This window comes from Leopardus geoffroyi, chromosome D2 (assembly GCF_018350155.1).
Source record: "Leopardus geoffroyi isolate Oge1 chromosome D2, O.geoffroyi_Oge1_pat1.0, whole genome shotgun sequence".
Taxonomy (NCBI): Eukaryota; Metazoa; Chordata; class Mammalia; order Carnivora; family Felidae; genus Leopardus; species Leopardus geoffroyi.
In genome coordinates, this window is record NC_059334.1 from 31,428,381 (window position 1) to 31,448,817 (window position 20,437).

The 20,437-nt window shown below is 46.3% G+C and overlaps 1 protein-coding gene across 1 annotated transcript in view; it reads left to right on the forward strand.

Moving 5' to 3' along the window:
* Nucleotides 1-3,040: 3,040 nt before the first annotated feature.
* LOC123576622 (core histone macro-H2A.2) overlaps nucleotides 3,041-20,437 on the forward strand; it is a 59,941-nt gene continuing 42,544 nt past the window's right edge. Inside the window, exon 1 of the mRNA XM_045437685.1 lies at nucleotides 3,041-3,671. The gene's annotated coding sequence lies outside the window, so the exon portion shown is untranslated. The remainder of the gene's footprint in view (nucleotides 3,672-20,437) is intronic.

The following is a 20,437-nucleotide window of genomic DNA, read 5'->3' on the forward strand; positions in this document are numbered from 1 at the left end:
CTGTCTACACTCATAACCTCAGGCCTCCACGTTGCTATTTAGAGTTATGCCAGTTGGCGTCTTAATGGAATTAATACGGCATCTAGAATTGCCTAACTTACATTCAAAGAAGAGCTTAAACCAATGATTTCCATCTGTTTCCATGACACTCCCAGGGAAGCTCAAGTTACTTCAAAGGAGATCAGAAATTCTCAGATGAAATTATTCTGGATATATAAATCTTATACCCATATAGTCACGTAGGTCAGATATAAATACATACCTGCATGACTTCTGGAAGGGGCGAGGGTCAGGAAATTAATATGGTAATTGCATACCAAGATCCCAGAAGGCTAAAACGATCACAAATTGTAATCGATGTCATGAACTAGATGAGAACGAACTATGGAAAATAAACACCCACTCAATTCACACAACATCATAAATTGGGATCATGAGAAAGTTAAATGGTTTGGGGGGGCCAGAATCAATGAAGCTATTCTTAAAATGGAAGATTTTGTGAATGAATGACACGTAGACTCAATAGAAGATGATCCCAGTTGCATGGCTGCGTCTTTTTTTTTCTTTTTCCTTTTCTTTCTTTCTTTCTTTCTTTCTTTCTTTCTTTCTTTCTTTCTTTTTTTTTTTTTTTTTCATCTCTAAAGCATGCTACATGCCTGTCCCTAAGTGGAGAAGCAGTTCATCCTGCACCTCAATAAAATGTTTGCCAGACATCCTTGTCGCTAACGGAGTCAACTCGCAATCAATCCATGTCTTCATAACATTATGCACACATACAGGTCGAAGGTTAAGAAAATGTTTTCAGTGCAGTGGTAATCAACCAAACCTCCTGTACTGAGGCTTTTCGCTGACTCCTTGAGGACATGTATTGGGAACGGTCAAGGGACTTTCCATCCTGTGACCAATCACAAAACTTCTTTGCTTAAAATGGATGCACACATCCTTATCACCAGATTATTAGCACAGGAATTAACAGCATGAATCCGTCATCTCCCAACTCCATAACTGTGGGCAAGTTTCTCATCCACTCTCTGCCTCCGTGTCTCCATCTGTACAGAGAAGGAAATAGTGCCCAACCCAGAGCGTTGTTGCGAGGAGCGAGTTGGTAGATGTAAAACAACAGTGCACATAGCAAGCAGTCAGTAAGTGCAAACTCTCATTATCGCTTTATTATTCTCCTTGTCTGAGATTCCCTGAGCTATTGGCCACTGCAGAACTCACAGTTACTGGTGAATTAATAATTATGCTATTTTCAATGTATTTTAACTACACAATATTATCTGGGTGAAATTTTGGGGCATGTGTCAGATGCCCAATAACATATATAACTTAGCTAGGTCTGCACATTAGGTTGCATAGCGGTTCCTCTACATCCTCAGAAGTCTGGAGTCGGCGGAAATTGCTTTAGGCTGGGTATCTGGAAGTGCCCCGAAGTTTCCCCCACATGGCCTTGACCAAGTCACGTCACCCATTTGAATATCAAATGTCTGCCCATAACATAAAGGCAGGTGAACTCTACGATCCCTTCTATTCAAAAAACAAGAGCCTTATGAAGCTGGCATTCCCCTTGACTCTCTGAGTTGCAACTACATCATCTATTGGAAGAAAACAACCAGTAGGAAATGGGAGAACGTTGCCTGGTAAATTCTTAGACCCAGCCTTTTTCTCAGGATAGCACATAACAAAATGTTAGGATGAAATGAGTTACATAAAATGCACATAAAAATGACCACGTGTACCATTTTTATTGCGAAGTTACAGGGAGAATGTGAATCTAATATATATTGATGAATTATTCAACTATATCTCAGTCAGCCTGGCTGAGTGGGTCACAGGGTAGGAGTATTTTTCAAGCATTCCCAGGGGCTCCTTCCTGAACCCTTCTGAATGTTGGCCTGAAGGTTATTTCTGATCAAGAGTGGACACCAGAAATCTATAGAAGAAGGGATATAGGCACTTCCTCTAGAACAGGGAAATCGAAACCACTTGAGATGCCCCAAGGGATCATTTGAAACCCTTTGAATATATGTCTTGGGAAACGCAGACTTTATCCTAAATTTCTGACCTGGAGAGTACCTTCAAAGACAAAGAACAGTAAAATCCTACATAGAGAGGGTAAACGGGGTAAAAAGAAGAGTAAGGAAGCCCCCAATAAACTGAGACCATGGTTTCCAGAAGAGTTTGAGAAGCCATATGAGATTCAAACAAACGGAGATTTGTTTATGCCTTTATGACACATGCATGATCTTCTGGGAAGTCGCAGATTTCTCAGCAAAACACTTGTTTAAAATGCAGATAGTCTAAAACGCTATCTACTAATTCCATCAACAGCCTCAACTGACTACTATAAATCCAGAGAGCAGTGGATTCTTGCTTTGGGTTCTTTCCCATTCAGGCAATTGGAGGCTCTCAGTCACCCTAACGTTTCCCTTTGCCTAAACATTTACAAGTTTACGGGGCCAAATACACACAGTATTACCAAATGGGGAAGGCTTTGAAAAGCGTCCATTTGACCACTGCTGGAGAACCGGGGTTCTCTTTTTTAAAGAGGTCAAAATTTTGCCTCTCACAACCCTTTGCCTCATCAGGGAGAAATCAGAGAAAGCATGGATGGCCCATAGCAAGTGAACATTTCCCCATGAAATAAACACATTGCTTTGATTCACCCCCAACCATGGAGTCCTGACCAACATCTCCAGTTACAAAGGACAGCCCTGGCTACCAGTAGAACAGAGCAACTACTAATCCATTATCACACTAATATTGTCCACCCCATCCCCATAAAAATGCATTTTCTAGAAACTAATAACCTTTGGTCCTTAAGACAATAGCCTCGTGCTAATCAATAGCTGCTGGGATATTACAAATTAACACACTACCAAGCAACCGAATTAAAAAGGATGTCCAGGCACACAGTCCTACCCTCCAAAACATACATCTGCTACTCCAAATATTATGCAACGCTGGAATCTAAATTGGTCTTAATTTATAAAAAGCCAACAGGCATGGATACACGTTCTCAGTTCTTGTGGCTGTGGCTACCCTTTGCTACAGCCCCAGTGGTACACACGAACGTTAATGTACAGTATTTGTCATTATCTGAGGACAGGAGAGAGCATCGAAGGTGGCATTTTCGGCTTTCACCTTCCAAGACTCTCCCCAGAACTGCCCGATGAACGCCCACGCCGCCTTCTTCCACCAAAGGTGGATTCCGCAAACGGGAGACTCCGGATCGTGACCGTAGTGCTTCGGTCCCCAGCCCTGGGGAAAGCCTCATCTTAGCAAGTGGCCCTCAGCGCATCCAGCAGATCCGCGGGCGACGCGGAGGCCGCGCGGTTTCATCATTAATGCTCCTGAAGGACAATAGCTCATCAAGCCCCACCGAAAGCCCCGGACCCGTCGCGGAGCCTGGGCTGGCGGGGGATGAGGCTGAGCGACTCCTCCTAGAGGTGGTTATGTGGAGAAGGAGCAATCCCTTCTCCCTCCTCCTCCTCCCCCCGCTACTATCCGCGGCCCGGAGAACTGCCGCTTGCCGCCATTGACAAGCACCGATAGAACCCAAAGAAAGGCAAAGAGTCCTGCCCGGCACCGGCGCCGCGCGGGCCGAACCTGCGCCCCGGGAGCGGCGCGCCGAGGGCACCGGGCGCCCGGAGCAGGCGGCGCAGCACCAGGTGAGCCCGCCATGGCGATGGCATTATTGTTCAGGGGGCTCCGGGGTCTGGAAACAAAACGCGCCGCGGGGGCAGTGCAGGGGCCGGAGAGAACCCCTGCCTCTCCCGCCGCCCGGCCCCTGCCGGCGCACCCCGATAGCCGACCCTCCCCGCAAAAGAAAGAGAGAAGAATTCATAAATCAAGCTGCCCAACTTGCTTCCTCGGGAAATAAAGGCGGGGGGTGGGGGGGGGGGGTGCTAAAGAAGCGGTAAAATTGCAGCGGCCGGCGAGGAGCGGGGGCATCCTGGGCGAGGAGGGAGGAGGCGGCGGGATGCGGGGTCCGGCGGCGGGCCGCGGCGAGGCCGGCCAGGGAGGGAGCGGAGGGCTCCCGGGATGCGGAGTTCGGGGCGCCGGAGCGGAGGAGGGAGGCGCCCGGCCGCCGAGGGGACCGCTCCGGGGCGGTGGGCCGCTCGGGGGGCCTCCGAGGGTGCGGGGCTGGGCGCCGGCCGCTCCGGGCTGACAATGGAAGGGGCGCGGGGGCGCGGAGCGGAGGGAAGGGGCCGGGGGCCGGGGGCGGGCCGCGCCGCCGAAGGTCAGGCCGGGGACGCGGGCGGCGGGGGCGAGGCCGGGGGCTGCCGCGCGGTCGCCGGGCGCCACGAGCGCCGTGAGCCCCCGGCCGGCGCGGAGGAGGGCTCGGGGCCGGGCACTCCCCTCCGGTTCCCTTTCCGGGGCGCCCGGTGCCGCCGCGCGCTGCGCTGTCCCCGGGAAATGGCGGCCCCTCCGCCGCCCGCTTGGGCAGTCCCGGCTTCCCGCTTTGCGCGGGAAAAATATATATATAATAATAATGGTAATAAAAAGGAAAAAAGGGACAAAAGTAAAGCGGCCGCGACGAAGGAAAGGGCTGCGGCGGGCGCCAGACGGCGCGCAAAGCGCGTGCGGGGCGCGGCGGGAGGGACCGGCCCTGCCTCCGCGGCTCGCAGCCCGCGCCTCCGAGTACCCCGGTGCCAGCTTCACCCGCCGCCTAAATCGCGCCCGTGGGTGTCCTTCCCCGCCTTTCCTCGTGGGGGCGCCCTCCGCTCCTGCCCTCTTTGTTCCTCCCAACAATGGCCAAAGGGCATTGAGCCCCCAAAGGGCCAAATGAGCCTCCCTCTCCAGGAGTTTCCTGTCGCCGATTGCTCCGGAGCCACCGCGGGCGTGATTTCGGCCCGGTCACTGCCGGGGTTTAATGGCAACCGTCCCACGATGGGCGAAGAGGTGAAGGAGGCCAGAAGCAGCGGGCCGAGGAACCAAAGCGCAGGTCCCTGTGTGTCTGGGGCGGTGCGGCCCGGACAGTAAAGGGGGTCCCCGCATTCCCGCGGCGCCGGTGAACAGCGGTGTGGCTCCAGCCTCTACTCGGCCAGGGGGGAGTCCACCCAGGGCCCGGGCCTAGATCCCCGGGCCTCAGGGGCCTGTTCTCCTGGAGGTGGTCAGCACCCCCTAGCAAATTGGTTTCCTCACTTTCCTCATTTGTGTTTGTGTCGAAATCCGACTGTCCCCTCCCTGGGCTGCGCAGTGGTTAATGGGTGAGAGAAACAGAAACGTTATCAAGAGCGAAATGGGCCTCCGTTTGTGTTGTTTCTTATTTAGGACCAGTTCCTTTGTGGAAACAAACTAAGCGACACAGAATTCTCAGTTCGTTCATATTTAACTGAACGTTATCACTTACTCCTTTGGAAAACTCCTTTTTTTTTTTTTTTTTTTTTTTCAAATGAGTGTTCAGAACGCCAAGATTTGGAAACACGCTCATGGTTTTTAGAATCGCTGTAGCCGAGATTATCATGTAAATAAAAATAGGCTCTGCCTGGAGGAAAAGTTTATCATGGATCGAGTAATTCACACCTTTAAAACCTCCCTTTCCTGTATCCAAATTTAAAAATGTATATATGCCCACCTCTGCACTCCAGTTCTGCTAGCCTGTCAATTTCTTCCTCGCCTGGATCCATTTATTGACGTGCTTTGGACATTATTAATGGTTTCCTCTCTTTCAAAACTCTGTCAAAGAATTTAGCTCCTTGGATCCAGAATGTTCCAAAGAGTCTGACCTTACTCTCTCCCCATCCCATCTTCTGTCTAGTTCCCAGGGATTCTGTAGCTTTTCCCAGTGGGTGAGACACCCTACCAGCTATTGTCTGAGACAGCCAGGTCTGTTTTCACTGCCTCCTGCCAAGCAGAGCAGGAGGGAGTCCTGTTTTCCGCAGGCAACTTTAAATGGAAGATATCTGTAACTTGGCTAGGGGGAAGGGTGTGCAAAAATTCAACCGACTTTTTTTTTTGTTTTGTTTTGAGAGAGAGAGAGCAAAAATTCAACCAACTTTTTTTTTTTTTTTGAGAGAGAGAGAGAGAGAAAGAGAGAATCTCAAGCAGGCTCCCTGATGTCAGCCAAGAGCAGGAGGCTGGACTCAGTCTCACAAACCGTGAGATCATGACCTGAGCCGGAATGAAGAGTCTGATGCTTAACCCACTGAACCACCCAGGCACCCACCCCATGAGCAACTTTTTAAAAAATGTTTTTCAGGGGCGCCTGGGTGGCGCAGTCGGTTAAGCGTCCGACTTCAGCCAGGTCACGATCTCGCAGTCCGTGAGTTCGAGCCCCGCGTCGGGCTCTGGGCTGATGGCTCAGAGCCTGGAGCCTGTTTCCAATTCTGTGTCTCCCTCTCTCTCTGCCCCTCCCCGTTCATGCTGTGTCTCTCTCTGTCCCAAAAATAAAATAAACGTTGAAAAAAAAATAAAAATAAAAATAAAATAAAATAAAATAAAAATGTTTTTCATTCTTAAATAACCTCAAGCGTGCCTGGGTAGCTCAGTCAGTCAAGTGTCCGACCCTTAGTTTCGGCTCAGGTCATGATCTCACAGTTTCGTGGGTTCGAGCCCCACATTGGACTCTGTGCTAACAGCATGGAGTCTGCTTGGGATTCTCTCTCTCTCTCTCTCTCTCTCTCTCTCTCTCCTTCCCTCCCTCCCCCCCCCCACACTCTGTCTCTCTCAAAAATAAGTAAATAAAACCTTAAAAAAAATTTTAACTTAAAAAAAATAAGAAATAGCCTCAAAGATGCACCCTCGGTAAATGCTTTTTTTGCGCAGAGATGAGCAAAGAACTTATGGTGGGAGATCATTGAACAAACACTTATTGGGCACCAATTATTAAACACCTCTGCATGCGGGAAGAAATGCAAATATGGGGTAGTCATGGGCCCTGCTCTCAGAGAGCTTACATCCTAAGCCTAGGAGATGAAATGTGCGGGTAAAAAGTAATTAATCTTGGCAAGCTGAGTGGGAAACCAGGGGCTTTCTTGCACTGCTAACAGGCGTGTAAATTGAAACAACCAATTTGAAGGGCAGTTTGGCACTGTTAAAATTAATAATGTGCACATTCTATGACCCAGCCATTCCATTTTTTCATGTATATCCTAGAGAAGCAGGCACAAGTGTGCAGAGTTTTGGTAGTTTTGAAACTAAAAGCAACCTAATGGCCATCATAGGGAATGGCTAAATAATGGCATATTTACTTCTGGATAATTAGGCAACAGTTCAAAAGAACGAGGTAAGTCTATGTATGCTGAGAAGTAAGTCTATGTATGCTGAGACGGAAAGGTCACCAAACCATATGATTAAAGAAAGAGGCAATTACAGAACAATACGTACTGTATGGGACTATTAAAAGAATAATAATACTATACATTCCCATAAGTAAAAATACATACAAAAACAGATAGGGCTGTAAAGACACCCACTGGAAGAGACAATTGGAGGAATTGTCAAGGAAGAGATTAGTCATACAATTATTCATACCCATCTGTAACCATTGTTACAACGTTTGAAATTTTACAATTTGAATTGATTTCTATATTACTTGCATAACTAAATACAATTAAGATACAAGTGATTGATAATGTGTAATAAAAGCCACAATAAAATGTTACAACAGTTTTTACAGGGAGAACAGCGTTTTAGGCTGGAACGGGGTGGGGGAGGGCGGGGGGGGGGGGGCGTGGAGGACCAAGCTTCATAGACTTTGCAGGAGGATTGGAGGAGAGGGGGAAAGGGTCCAAGGCAGGCAGAAGGATGCTTGACCAGACTGTCGTCACATAAATTCTCTTTCGAGGCTGAGTCCCCACCTGCCCTGCCAAGGTTCAGGTCAAAGAGAACTAAACTAACAGTTTATCATTTCTATCTTTTTTTTTTTTTTTTTTTTTTTTTTTTTTTTTAATTTTAGAGAGCACGAGCGGAGTAGGGGCAGCAGGAGAGGGAGAGAATCTTAAGCAGGCTCCACACTTAGTGTAGAACCAGAATGCAGGGCTCGATCCCATGACCCTGGGATCGTAACCTGAGCCGAAATCAAGAGTTGGCGGCTCAAAGGACTGAGCCACACATTAAATTAGATTTAGAAGGAAAAATAAAATGAGCCAATAGAGGTATGACATCTAATAATTTTATGGTATTGGAAGGTAGTACTTAAAAAAAAAATTATGTTTATTTATCTTTGAGAGAGAGACAAAGCACGAACAGGGGAGGGGCAGAGAGAGAGGGAGACACAGAATCTAAAGCAGGCTCCAGGCTCTGAGCTGTCAGCACAGAGCCCGACGCGGGGTTCGAACCCATGAACCTTGAGATCATGACCTGAGCTGAAATCTGACACTCAACTGACTGAGCCACCCAGGCGCCCTGGCAGGTAATATTTTAAAAAGGTAGTGAAAACTTCAGGATGGAGGGTTTGTTTTCTCCTGGATGCACACTGGGATATATTTTGGGAATTAAGTTGGAGGGAAAGATAAGTGTTTGAAAAGCTACTTCGTTCCCCACCACCACCAGAAAAATCGCAAAAGGCACCCTCAAAATACTTTTGAAACAAATACTTAAGGCTGGTTGCCTTCAAACACTCATTTAAGGTCAAATGTGTACATAACACTATGCAAAGGGTAACAATGTAGGAAAAACAGCCCCAGACCAGGGTTCCAGAAGTGGGGGTTAGGGGGCTGGTCCTAGGTCTGGTTTCACACAGACCGTGGGGTCATGGACAAGCTGTTTCATGAGCTCCTCCCATGCCACACCTTTTACAGTGGCTGAAATTAGGAGGGGACCCTAAAAATAGTTGATGGCTCAAGTCCCTTTCAGTCTTAGATCATGATTTTGTGAAATCCTATGATTCTAACCTTATGATGATTGTGAATTCCCCGGCAGATGGGATTTTGGGGGGATACGGGATTAGACTAGGAGGGGCCCCAAAGTGCCCCGCCTTGGGAAAAATAAAAGGTCACTGTCACAAGGTTCTCAGTAGATTAGGTAGCTCTGGGAGCTTCCCCAGAGCTGACATTTCATTACCGCCCCTAAGATCAGGGAGGGAAATAGATGTTGCCGAGTTCAAGCCTCGTGGTAGACACAGAACATCAAACGCTATAGTATTGCAATAGTTGCTTTTGAAACAGAGGGGAAGTGCCAGCCTGCATCCCAGGAAAATCGTTCTCTAAAACTGTTGCTTCCATGGAAATAAGTCACAATTGCTAATGTTTATTGAATGCCTTCCTGCCTGCCAGGCACTGTTCCAGACATTTTATGTGCATTAACTCATTTCATTCTTACAACAGCACTTTAGGTAGATACCATTGTTATACCCAAATTACAGAAAAGAAAAGAGGTTGAGGACGTGCCCACACCTGGATGGAGGTAGACTTGGGACCCCAGCCCAGGCAGCCTTGCGCCACAGCCCCACATCCTTACCTCCGTGTTGACGGGAGAGCAAGGGGGTTGCTTCTCATTATGCAGATTCTTATTCTAAAACTTGTTATTTGCATCACTGTGTTACCTGCCTATGTCAGGTGAAAGATAAAGATGATCCAATGGAGCCACATCACCCTATACTTTAAACTGTCTTGTCGCCACGTATTAAATAAGATGAATTTGGTGGTTTCTCTGAAGCCCTTACTGTTCATTTATCCATCTCACCATCCATCATCCTTGGCCCGATTTATTTGACTGGCGTTGCCAATTTGGACGTGGAATGGAGTAAGTAATTCAAGTCGGAATTCTCGCGCTTTGACAGAAGTGTGTGTGGCAATATGCACCGGACCACCGGCCGCGGTCCGGGCGCGTTTACTTCAGCTGATCCCGGGACTCCAGAATTTGCGGCCGCGACCATATTGTTTAACCCTAAATCGCAACACACAATCTGATCAGAGATTTGGGGGTTGTTTCTGGATATAAGAGGCGGTCCTGATGATATAGTTTGGATGCCTAAATACGGGGCGTTTCCATAACAACAGGCCAAAAATATCACAAAGTAAAATCAAACCGATCCTGGAAAACCCGGGCCCTGTGTTTACTAGGCCTGGCACTAATAATGACATATATTATGCAACTTGTACTCTGTGCTCCCTTCACTGCTCAATAAAGCCGTTAAAATTAAACAGTGGTGGTAGAATATGAAAAAGTAAGTTCCAATAGCTTTTATAATTTACAACATAAACTTTTAGGTCTGATGGTAGTTCACCGGGTCCCCCATCAGAGTACTAGATTTGCAAATTGACGGATCTTCGTGAATTTCAGCACAGCACTGTCCAACACTGGAGTCAGGAAACTCTATAGGTTATTGCCTCAGAGTGGAGAAGAGGCAGTCTTGGGAAAAAAACAAGGTAGAATTTTCAGGCCCGGTTGTTCTATTCTGTGGTTATCGTGGGTGATGAAATAGTCACTTCAAAGGAAAGATCGCCCGGATGTGACTTAATTCTACCGGGTTTTTCCAGGTCTGTGGATTTCATAGAGGGGGGTCAGACAGAGTGACATTTTGAGCATCTTCGTAGAACAGAAGCCTCTTTCAGGTTGGAAGGGACCTCACAAGTTAGCAGGTGTAATGGCTGTCGTTTCTCAGAGCCCCAAAGCAGAAAATGTGGGGACCCAGCCATGAAGGTTCTCAGGCACCTCCCCACTCCAGCCAGGACACCTGCCCTTCCCTCCATCTGCTCTAAATATTGGATCTCCTGAAAGGTTGTTCTTTTTTTGTTTGTTCCGAGCAAAGTTGGCAGAGTTGGGGGTGGGAGGTTGTTAAAAAATCAGCGGGTTTGGCTAAGGGCCACAGGTGGTGAGTCCAACACTGGAACCCCTGCCCCCCAACACACACACCTGCTGGGGTCCGCCATACCTTCTGTCTGGGGACGACACCACACTACACCTGGAGCCCCCGACCCCTGCCACTTGTGGCCACATTGCAGCCACCACCTTAGGACGGACAGTGAGGAAAACAGGGGAGGGAGGAACGGGCAGGGGAGGGATGGAGGAAGAGGGGTTCCGGGGCAGCTACCTCTGCCCCAAGAGCCCACAACCGGCCCCATCTATGTGCCCAGCAGTGGGTGTCTCCGGAAGCCTCTGGCAGATGAGGCGGCACCAGGGGCCACAGCCTACCTGCTGTCTGTACTGGTTTGCTCACTCCCAGCCCCAGAGGGAACTCCCGCGTCCCCTCACCCCTCACCTGAGAAGCTCTTGGCTTAGACAAAGTCAGTTCCCTGCTCGGGGGACTACTGTCTCTAACAGTCACCCTCACGACTAATTTGAAACTATGGGATTTTATGGAGACAGGATAGCCTGCCCACTGGTCCTGTTTGTCAGCGGTCAAGAGCAAAAGAGACCCAGCTGGACACAGCGAAGGGTTTTGGTTTTTATTTTGTTCTCCATGACTGAATAGATTCAGGAAGACGTTTTCTTCTGGGGTGCATTACTAAGATCCAACAAGAACAAAACTGATTTTTATCCATTTGCTTATATTCATTTCTCATCCGACTAGTACCATACGTGGCCAAATATATTTATATTATATTAGAGAATAGCAGAAGGCCAATAATGAAGAAACCAAATATATATCAACAACTTGGTCCCTTTGTCTTTAAAAAACAAAAACAAAAACTTGAGCTCACGTTCAACAAAGGCAGCAGAACCTGTTAAAAGTCACCAAGTACTGGGGCGCCTGGGTGGCTCAGTCGGTTAAGTGGCAGACTTTGGCTCAGGTCTTGATCTCATGGTCCGTGAGTTCGAGGGATCTCATGGTCCCACGTCCAAGAATCTGGAGCCTGCTTCAGATTCTGTCTCTCTCTCTCTCTCTCTGCCCCTTCCTGGCTTGTGCTCTGTCTCTCTCTCTCTCTCTCTCTCTCTCTCTCTCTCTCTTTCTTTCTCTCTCACTCTCAAAAATAAATTAAAGAAAAAAAGTTTTTAATTAAAAAAAAGTCACCAAGTACTGCAGTAACAGCTTATACAGTAAATCCATGCCATATCTATCCCCCCCCACCCCTGCTTGCTCTGCCCTCCTCTCCCCATCCCTTCTAGAAGGATGTGGGCACACTCGCTCCGACTGTGGCTTATAAAGAACGCACGGGTGGTTGAGCTTCCCCCTAGATTATTCCAGGACATGGCTTGAAAGACTTTTTTTAAAAAAGGAATGATTTGTAACCCAATAGTATAATTTAAATAAATTGGGCTAACGCTTGGTTCTAATGTTCATGGTTGGTTAATTTAGTTAATTTGATCCGTGTGTCATTTTGATGAAATTGCATTTGCTATAGCTCTTTACATTATAAATTGTTAATGTGCTTGAACATATATGACGATAAAATTATTGACTATGCTCATTCACTTAAAGGTGGCCTTGGAAGAAAACGGTTTGGAAAGTATTAACTTGTGCAATAATATATTTGCCCTTGGACTTCATAAATGCAAGTGTAATAGAGCAAGTGATTTAGCTGGGATTACCGAAAATGGTTTTCACAGCCACAAAATAATACTAACAAACTATTATTATTTTAATACAGTCCTTAGGGTAACACACCAAAATATATTAGAATTCTATTAGGTGGGAGGCTAAGAGGTTTTTTTTAATGCCCTTTAAAAATATATTTCTACATATAATTAATACATTGGTATTGAATTCCCTTATGTCCTGCCCAGTTTTATTCCATCTCATTTCATTCTCCCAAAGGATAGTTTGGAACTGACAGAGTGAGGATGCTTCATTGTGGTGTCTACTTTATTTTTCATAATTATTTACAATATGAAATATTCTGACACACGATACTACAGATTAGAGAAATGTCATGGGGCCTAAAAAAGAATACATTTCAGCAATTTTAAAACCGTATTTGAAGTTAAAAAAAAATTCATTCCCATCATTAAAAAGCTACAAGACCTCTTATTTCCAGTTTTAAAGTAACGTATATATGAAAGCCTTTTGATTTGTATACTTTTTCACGGGAATTCGCTCTTTCATTCATGTATTCTGCAGAAACTTACGGAGAGTCTTCTAGGAGCCAAGGCTTGTGCTAGTGCAGGGATAGAGTCATAAACAAAAAGAGTGAGACCCCAAGTCTTGTTGATTTCCGGGGCTCGGGCTCCCCTCTCCCTTGCCACCGGCCCCTGGGGGTCCCTCCTCACTAAAGAAGAGGCAGCTGGCGCCCGGATCTGCCTCTGATTTCGCCACCCACCAGGAGCACGCAGGCAGGCGTGAGACCCAAGCCCACCCTGTGAGCATTTGCAGAAGCCGGATGGCAGGAAAATGGTCACTTAAATCAAGACTGCTGGCGGCTTCCAGTGGACCTTCTTGCTGATTGGCTAGGGTTTGTCATAGTCCCCATCAGTTGACATATAATAAAAATTTCCAGAAGTTGCTTGAGGCATAAAAAAAAAAAAAAAAATGTTCTTTATCAGCTCTTTATGCTTAAGAAAGGACTTATTTAAATTAAAAGAAAATAGGGGCGCCTGGGTGGCGCAGTCGGTTAAGCGTCCGACTTCAGCCAGGTCACGATCTCGCGGTCCGTGAGTTCGAGCCCCGCATCAGGCTCTGGGCTGATGGCTCAGAGCCTGGAGCCTGTTTCCGATTCTGTGTCTCCCTCTCTCTCTGCCCCTCCCCTGTTCATGCTCTGTCTCTCTCTGTCCCAAAAATAAATAAACGTTGAAAAAAAAATTTTTAATTAAAAGAAAATAGTGGTCTGAAGAAACCAGACCATTTTGTCCTTTACAGAGGCAGTCCGTGTGTTACGTACAGTTTGCTGTTTCCCACCAAAAGCAATTCATTCAATAAGGGCAGATGCTTGGGATTTTTCTTTTCTTTCCTCTCCTCCCTTCTGGGATTACAGTATAATTATAAATATTATTTATAGGAATCCCATATGCTACAATCGGGCAAATACAGACTCACTGAATTTGATCCTGTTATATTAATGGGTCTTATATAATCTCTTGATATGAAATTTTAGATTCTTCAATTATCTCAAGACCAATGACTCACCTGGTGATGAAAATGATCTAAATTTTTCAATATGACATTATTACTCAATTATAACACAGTTGAACTTTTTCTCCTTACCAGAATACTCATTTCGAGGCTAATTCCCAAATGATGTTTGTGAAGATGTTAAATTAAAATGACACTTTCCGTTTCTAGTTCCACATGATGGACGGAGTATATGGGCTTCCTTCTCTTGGAGCCCACAGAAATACTGGTAAAGAATTGCAAAGAAAATAAACACTTAACAACAAAAGGGCAAGGGGGTGGTGTTGCTCATTAGCAAGTGGGAGATTTCAACAGATTTCTGGAAGACTGGAAGTACCTGGGACTATGCAATGTCACAGGGGAAGCCACAAGTAAGAAGAGTAAAATGCAAGGGGCACCTGGGTGGCTCAGACAATTGAGGGTCCGACTCTTGACTTCAACTCAGGTCATGATCTCAGAGTTGTGGGATTGCACCCCACACCACGCTGAGCATGGAGTCTGCTTGAGATTCTCTCTCTCCCTCTGCCCCTCCTCCCCCACTTGCTCTCTCTCTCTCTCTCTCTCTCTCTCAAATAAAAAATAATATAAGGGTAAATGCAAGAGGGAGCTCCACTGAAGGTGGGCAGGGTGAGAAGTGAGGAGTCGTTGTAGGTCTGTTTCTGGAAAAGCCAAGTGGATTGGCCTCTCTCCCTCCCCTTCTCCCAGTTGAGCTTCGGGTGATCTTCCATTTCTCCCCCAGCTAACAGTCTGAGGCTTCCCCTCTGAAGAAATTGAACAACTCAGGGCTGGTCTAGAATTTCTAGGATTTCTAGGATTTCTAGAATTTCTCATTCTGGCCTTCGGGGGCTCTCAGTCCCTGACTGGACACCCTCAGGTGAGGTGTTGACTGACATGTGCTATGCACACACCCAGAGGTCCCAAGCAGGAACCATGCCTACCAAAGGAGAGCTGAGGAAAGCTTTTCCATCTGCCTATCATCCTTAGCCTTGTCTATCATTCTTAAGTATCAAGGCCTGACCAAAGGTCACCAGACATTTAAGAAAAGCCGTCATGAAAGAGAAAGATGATAATGAACACATAGGATGATGAGCTGGGTGAGATGATCGAAAGAACAGATGATAACATAAACACACCCTAAGTAATTTCAGAGAAACTCAAAGACATGGTGCCTTCATACAGGAACAGGATGATATGAAAAAGGAATAATCAGAGACAAGAAAGAGCTGTTGGACATTAATAATATGATTGCCAACATTAGATGTTAAGAGGACTGGGGAAGAAAATGGAAGGGAAGGGGTAAGAGAGTTAGCGGAGCAACCCAGGAGATCCAACCCCTGGTTCACAAGCATCCCCGTAAGAGAAGGGGCACGTGGGAGAAATAAAGAGATGGGGGGAAAATCATCAAATCTGTAATAGAAAATTCCTGAAGTTATTAAAGAGATGAGTCTTCTGATTGAGTGAACAGGCTTATTGCCAAATGCGGAGCAGGGTGAATGGGGTCGGGGGGGACTCACACCTAGACACATCTTTGTGGAGTATTAGAACATAAAGAGAAAATCTAAAGTCTTGGGAGTTGGGGGGCACCAAACTTACCTGTAACACTGGATGAAAACACCAGTGGATCAATGGCTTTAAAATATTGAAGCAAAATGATGTGGATGCTCAAAACTATACCCCACCCAAGGATAATCCAGAAATCATTCAGTAAAGATAGTTTCATTTATGTAAGAAAACAAAGTTTACTTCTCTGTACTGTCCCTGAAGAGTTACAGGAGGCCGACACCAAGAATATAAGGGAGAAAGTCGAGAAAGAGGAGGTCATTGGATGAGGGATGATTGGATCATGGATGAGGCATGAGGGAAGACATTCCCAGGATGATCTCTGGGTAAAACAACCATTCCAAACTGGAGCATGAGGTCAAAGGGCTTCAGGATAAAAGTCTCTGGGAAGAAAGTGGCCCCTGCGAAGACCAATGACCAAGAAGCTTGGTGATTTTTAGGCTGTGGCAAAGCCACACTTCCCTTTTGTCAACAAGAACGAAGGAAAGTACGACTGATTGATCATCGTTATTCACGGGTTCCATATCAGCAAATTTGCCTGCCTGCTAAAATGTATTTGGAACCCCCAAATCAATGCATTTCAGTCTCTCAAGGACATGCACAGGGCGGCAAAACATTTGAGCCACCCATCCATCGGTCACTTTCCCTGCTGAGTTCTAACAAGGCCTGGTTTCCTCTTTCATCTGTCACGCTGGAAATTAGTGCCCTTCCCATGGTCTATCTAGTGCCATGTTTTCACATTTTTGTGCTTCCCATTGGCGATTCCACTGTTTAAAATGGCCCCCCGGGGGCGCCTGGGTGGCGCAGTCGGTTAAGCGTCCGACTTCAGCCAGGTCACGATCTCGCCGTCCGTGAGTTCGAGCCCCGCGTCGGGCTCTGGGCTGATGGCTCAGAGCCTGGAGCCTGTTTCCGATTCTGCGTCTCCCTCTCTCTCTGCCCCTCCCCCGTTCATGCTCTGTCTCTCTCTGTCCCAAAAATAAATAAACGTTGAAAAAAAAAAAATTAAAAAAAAAAAAATGGCCCCCAAGCATAGTCCTGAAGCGCTGTCTAGTGTTCCTGAGCACAAGAAGGCTGTGAAGGAATGTGCCTTCTGGAGAAAATATATGTGTCCGATGAGGTTCGCTCAGGCTTAAGTCACGGCGCGATTTCCCGTGAGCGCAGTGTTGGTGAATCAACAATACATATTATATAAGGTGTCTTTGAACAGAAACGCACATAGAACAAGGTGATGTGTTGATTCGTTGATGAAAAAGTTGTGACCGGAGGCTCGCGGCCACCTAACCCTGTTTCCCTAGGATCAGTGCTCCACTATTCACTAATCCAGTGTTCCCGGCTGCTTTGTAGAACACAGCGACTGCACTTAACGGGAATCGACAGTGATTAGGAACTTGGGGGTGGGAGGAAGCTGTAAAAGAAAGACGTGCTCTAAATGTGAAGCCAAGTGAAATGTTGGAGTGATTTTGAACAACCCATTTTCAGAACAAAGAGAATCCACTTGTTGAGGCAGGTGCTGGACCCCAGGAAAGGAAGCGTGAGGCTAGCACGCATGCGATTCTGAAGGAAACAGTATTCACAAAGTCGCGATCATATAAATGCTGCTTAAGAGCATTTCGTTTTCGAAATCGGCCCAGAGACAGAAGGAAGACTTCACTGTGATTACAGGACCAAACAGAAAGGTGACGAGTGGAGGCAGTGGCAGCGTGGAGAACAGAGGTAGAAATGGGGAGGTGAGGTAGGGAGCAGAGGGGCCAGGGAAAGGTCAGGGCGCACATCCTCGTCCAACATAACCGTGACTCAAGAGGGAACACCTGGGGTTGGGGGAGTCGGAGACTGCAGTGTGTTCTTTAAAGTTCCCAAGGTCATCAGCAGAGGAAATAAAAACGGAAGTATGCTGTCAATGGCTGGAAAAGAGAAGAGAATGGGGACTCAAGTTCTCATCCTTCTGAGGCATTGACAGAGACTGTCTAAAAGTGGAAGTAAATTGTGACGTAGAACTGTAAACACTTGAGCTTTGGAGGTGACCACCAGAAGTGAAATTAAAACCTGTTGCATGATGGGGCGCCTGGGTGGCTCCGTCGGTTAAGAGTCCGACTTCGCTTCAGGTCACAGTCTCAAGGTTCGGAAGTTCGAGCCCCACGTCGGGCTCTGTGCTGACAGCTCAGATCCTGGAGCCTGCTTTGGATTCTGTGTCTCCCTCTCTCTCTGTCCCTCCCCCACTCACTGTCTCTCTCTCTCTCTCTCAAAAATAAATAAAGTTAAAAAATTGTTTTAAACTGTTACATGGAATGGCCTCTGAAAGTGAGATTGGGGGTAGAGTTGGGGAGAGACTGTTGCTCTCCATTTTATGCATTTCTTTACTTTTTGCTTTATAGTACTATGTGCAAGCATTACTTAGATTTAAAGGCGAAATAAACTCAACTTTTTATTTTAGATTTCTTTTTTTTTTTTAGATTTATTTATTTTGAGAGAGAGACAGAGAGCACGAGCCGGGGAGAGACAGAGAGAGACACCGACTCCAAAGCAGGCTCCAGGCTCTGAGCTGTCAGCACAGAGACCAACTCCAGCCTTGAACCCATGAACCACGAGATCACGAGTTGAGCCGAAGTTGGCTGTTTAACCGACTTCGGAGCCACCCAGGTGCCCCAAGATTTTCTTTTTTAATGTTTATTTATTTTTGAGACAGAGAGACAGCAAGCGGGGAAGGGGCAAAGAGAAAGAGGGAGAGAGATCCCAAGCAGGCTCCATACTGCGCTGTCAGCGTGGGGCCCACCGTGGGGCTCAAACCCACAAAATGTGAGATCGTGGCCTGAACAGAAATCAAGAGTTGGACACTTAACCGACTGAGCCACCCAGGTGCTCCTAGATTTTATTCTTAAGTAATCTCCACACCCAATGTGGAGCTCAAACTTAGAACCCCCAGATCAAGAGTCACATGCTCTACCGACTGAGCCAGCCAGGCCCCCCCCGCCAAACTCAACATTTTAAATAACTTCTTTAGGGGCGCCTGGGTGGCGCAGTCGGTTAAGCGTCCGACTTCAGCCAGGTCACGATCTCGCGGTCCGTGAGTTCGAGCCCCGCGTCGGGCTCTGGGCTGATGGCTCAGAGCCTGGAGCCTGTTTCCGATTCTGTGTCTGCCTCTCTCTCTGCCCCTCCCCCGTTCATGCTCTGTCTCTCTCTGTCCCAAAAATAAATAAACGTTGAAAAAAAAAATTAATTAAAATAAATAAATAAATAAATAAATAAATAAATAACTTCTTTAACTTTTTTTGTTTTCCTTGCTTCAGGGTGACCTTACGCAAGTCATAATCGTGTTTCAGCTTGTTGGTGATAGGCCCTAACAGAGAAGTTCCCAAACTTTCTCAGTTCACAGAGAATTTAATGTCTCAGACATTTTTTTCTCAGGGCGCCTAGGCCAGAAGGAATACCCATCAGTTCCATTTATTACCTGGTTAGGTCCAAACAATAAGTATTTATGTCCTAACAGCTAGGAGCTATTTGAAAAAATATTGACAATGAATAAGAAGAAAAAAAGGATATTTGTATCCCATTCTTAAATAGCCACAATGAATTACAAATAGGACGTGTGCACCTGTTGGGCACTGCACAACTTCTCAAACCTTAGAATCAGGTCAGACACTGCCACTCTCATTTTCTGTTCCGCATCGATTTTTCCCTGGCACTTGCTTTAATCACAGCAGCCACCAAAAACTCAGCTTTGTAAGATATGGCATCATAAAAAAGAAGAAGAAGAAGAAGATAGTACAATCTACTGCGAACCACTGGTAGGAACACTTTGAGCTGGTAGTTGTAAGGTCCAACAGAGGTTGAGTATCACTTTATTCCCCTCGGAAGCTTAAACATTTGCTGGCTTGTCCCAGGTACCTTGGTGCAGTCTGGGAACCATGTCTCTGGCATCTATTTGAAATTGTATCATGATCTGTCTTGCAACTTCATCGGAAAATATTTGAGGACAAGGGTCATGTGTATTCCACATCTAATGTAGTTTCTTATTCAGTAATAAATGCTTCATAAATACTGTCTTTCATCGAATCGATGATATCGTAGGTTGGAAGATGCATACTGATTTCTAGAGGTAGTAAAATGTCCAAAAAAAAAAAAAAAAGATCATAAAATCACTGATATACAGTAGTTATTTGAATAGCCTGGCATGAGTTTATTGTCCGTGTCTGAGTCAGTGCTGCAATTAAATGTTTACCCTGTGATATCTGTAAAATGTAGCTCATCGGTGTCCTTATGGGCTTAAAACCCCATAACTATAACCCTAACACAAAATAAATAACCCTAACAAAACAGTCCGAATGTGCCCTCTTCCCAGCATACACAAAACCAGTGTTTGTGGGGGGTTTTTAATGTTTATTTATTTATTTTTGAGGGTCGGGGAGGCAGAGAATCTCCAGCAGTCTCCGTACTCAGCTGAGAGCCCAACGTGGAGCTCGAACCCACAAACCGTGACCTGAGCCAATATCAAGAGTTGGACATTTAACCTCCCCAGGCGCCCTACAAAACCAGTTTTGTTCTTCCAACTTCTCTGCTTTTGGAGGGAAAGGACAATGACCAGGCGCTCCTGTACTCCCCCCTCCTCCTTCCCTGAGCCCCTGTTGTTAACGTGCCGAAAACTCTCCCATTTACTTTGCAAATAATTACGAGACTTTATACCTTGGTTATTCTTGGTTTCTCCGATATGAAAAGACAGATATATATTGCAGATCTAGGTTATATCTTGTCTGTTTCCCAATTCCTCTTTATTACTATTATTTTTTTACTGTTTATTTATTTTAGAGAGAGAGAGAGACAGAGCATGAGCAGGGGAGGAGCAGAGAGAGAGGGAGACACAGAATCTGAAACAGGCTCCAGGCTCTGAGCTGTCAGCACAGAGCCCGACACGGGGCTCGAACTCACAAACCGGGAGATCATGACCTG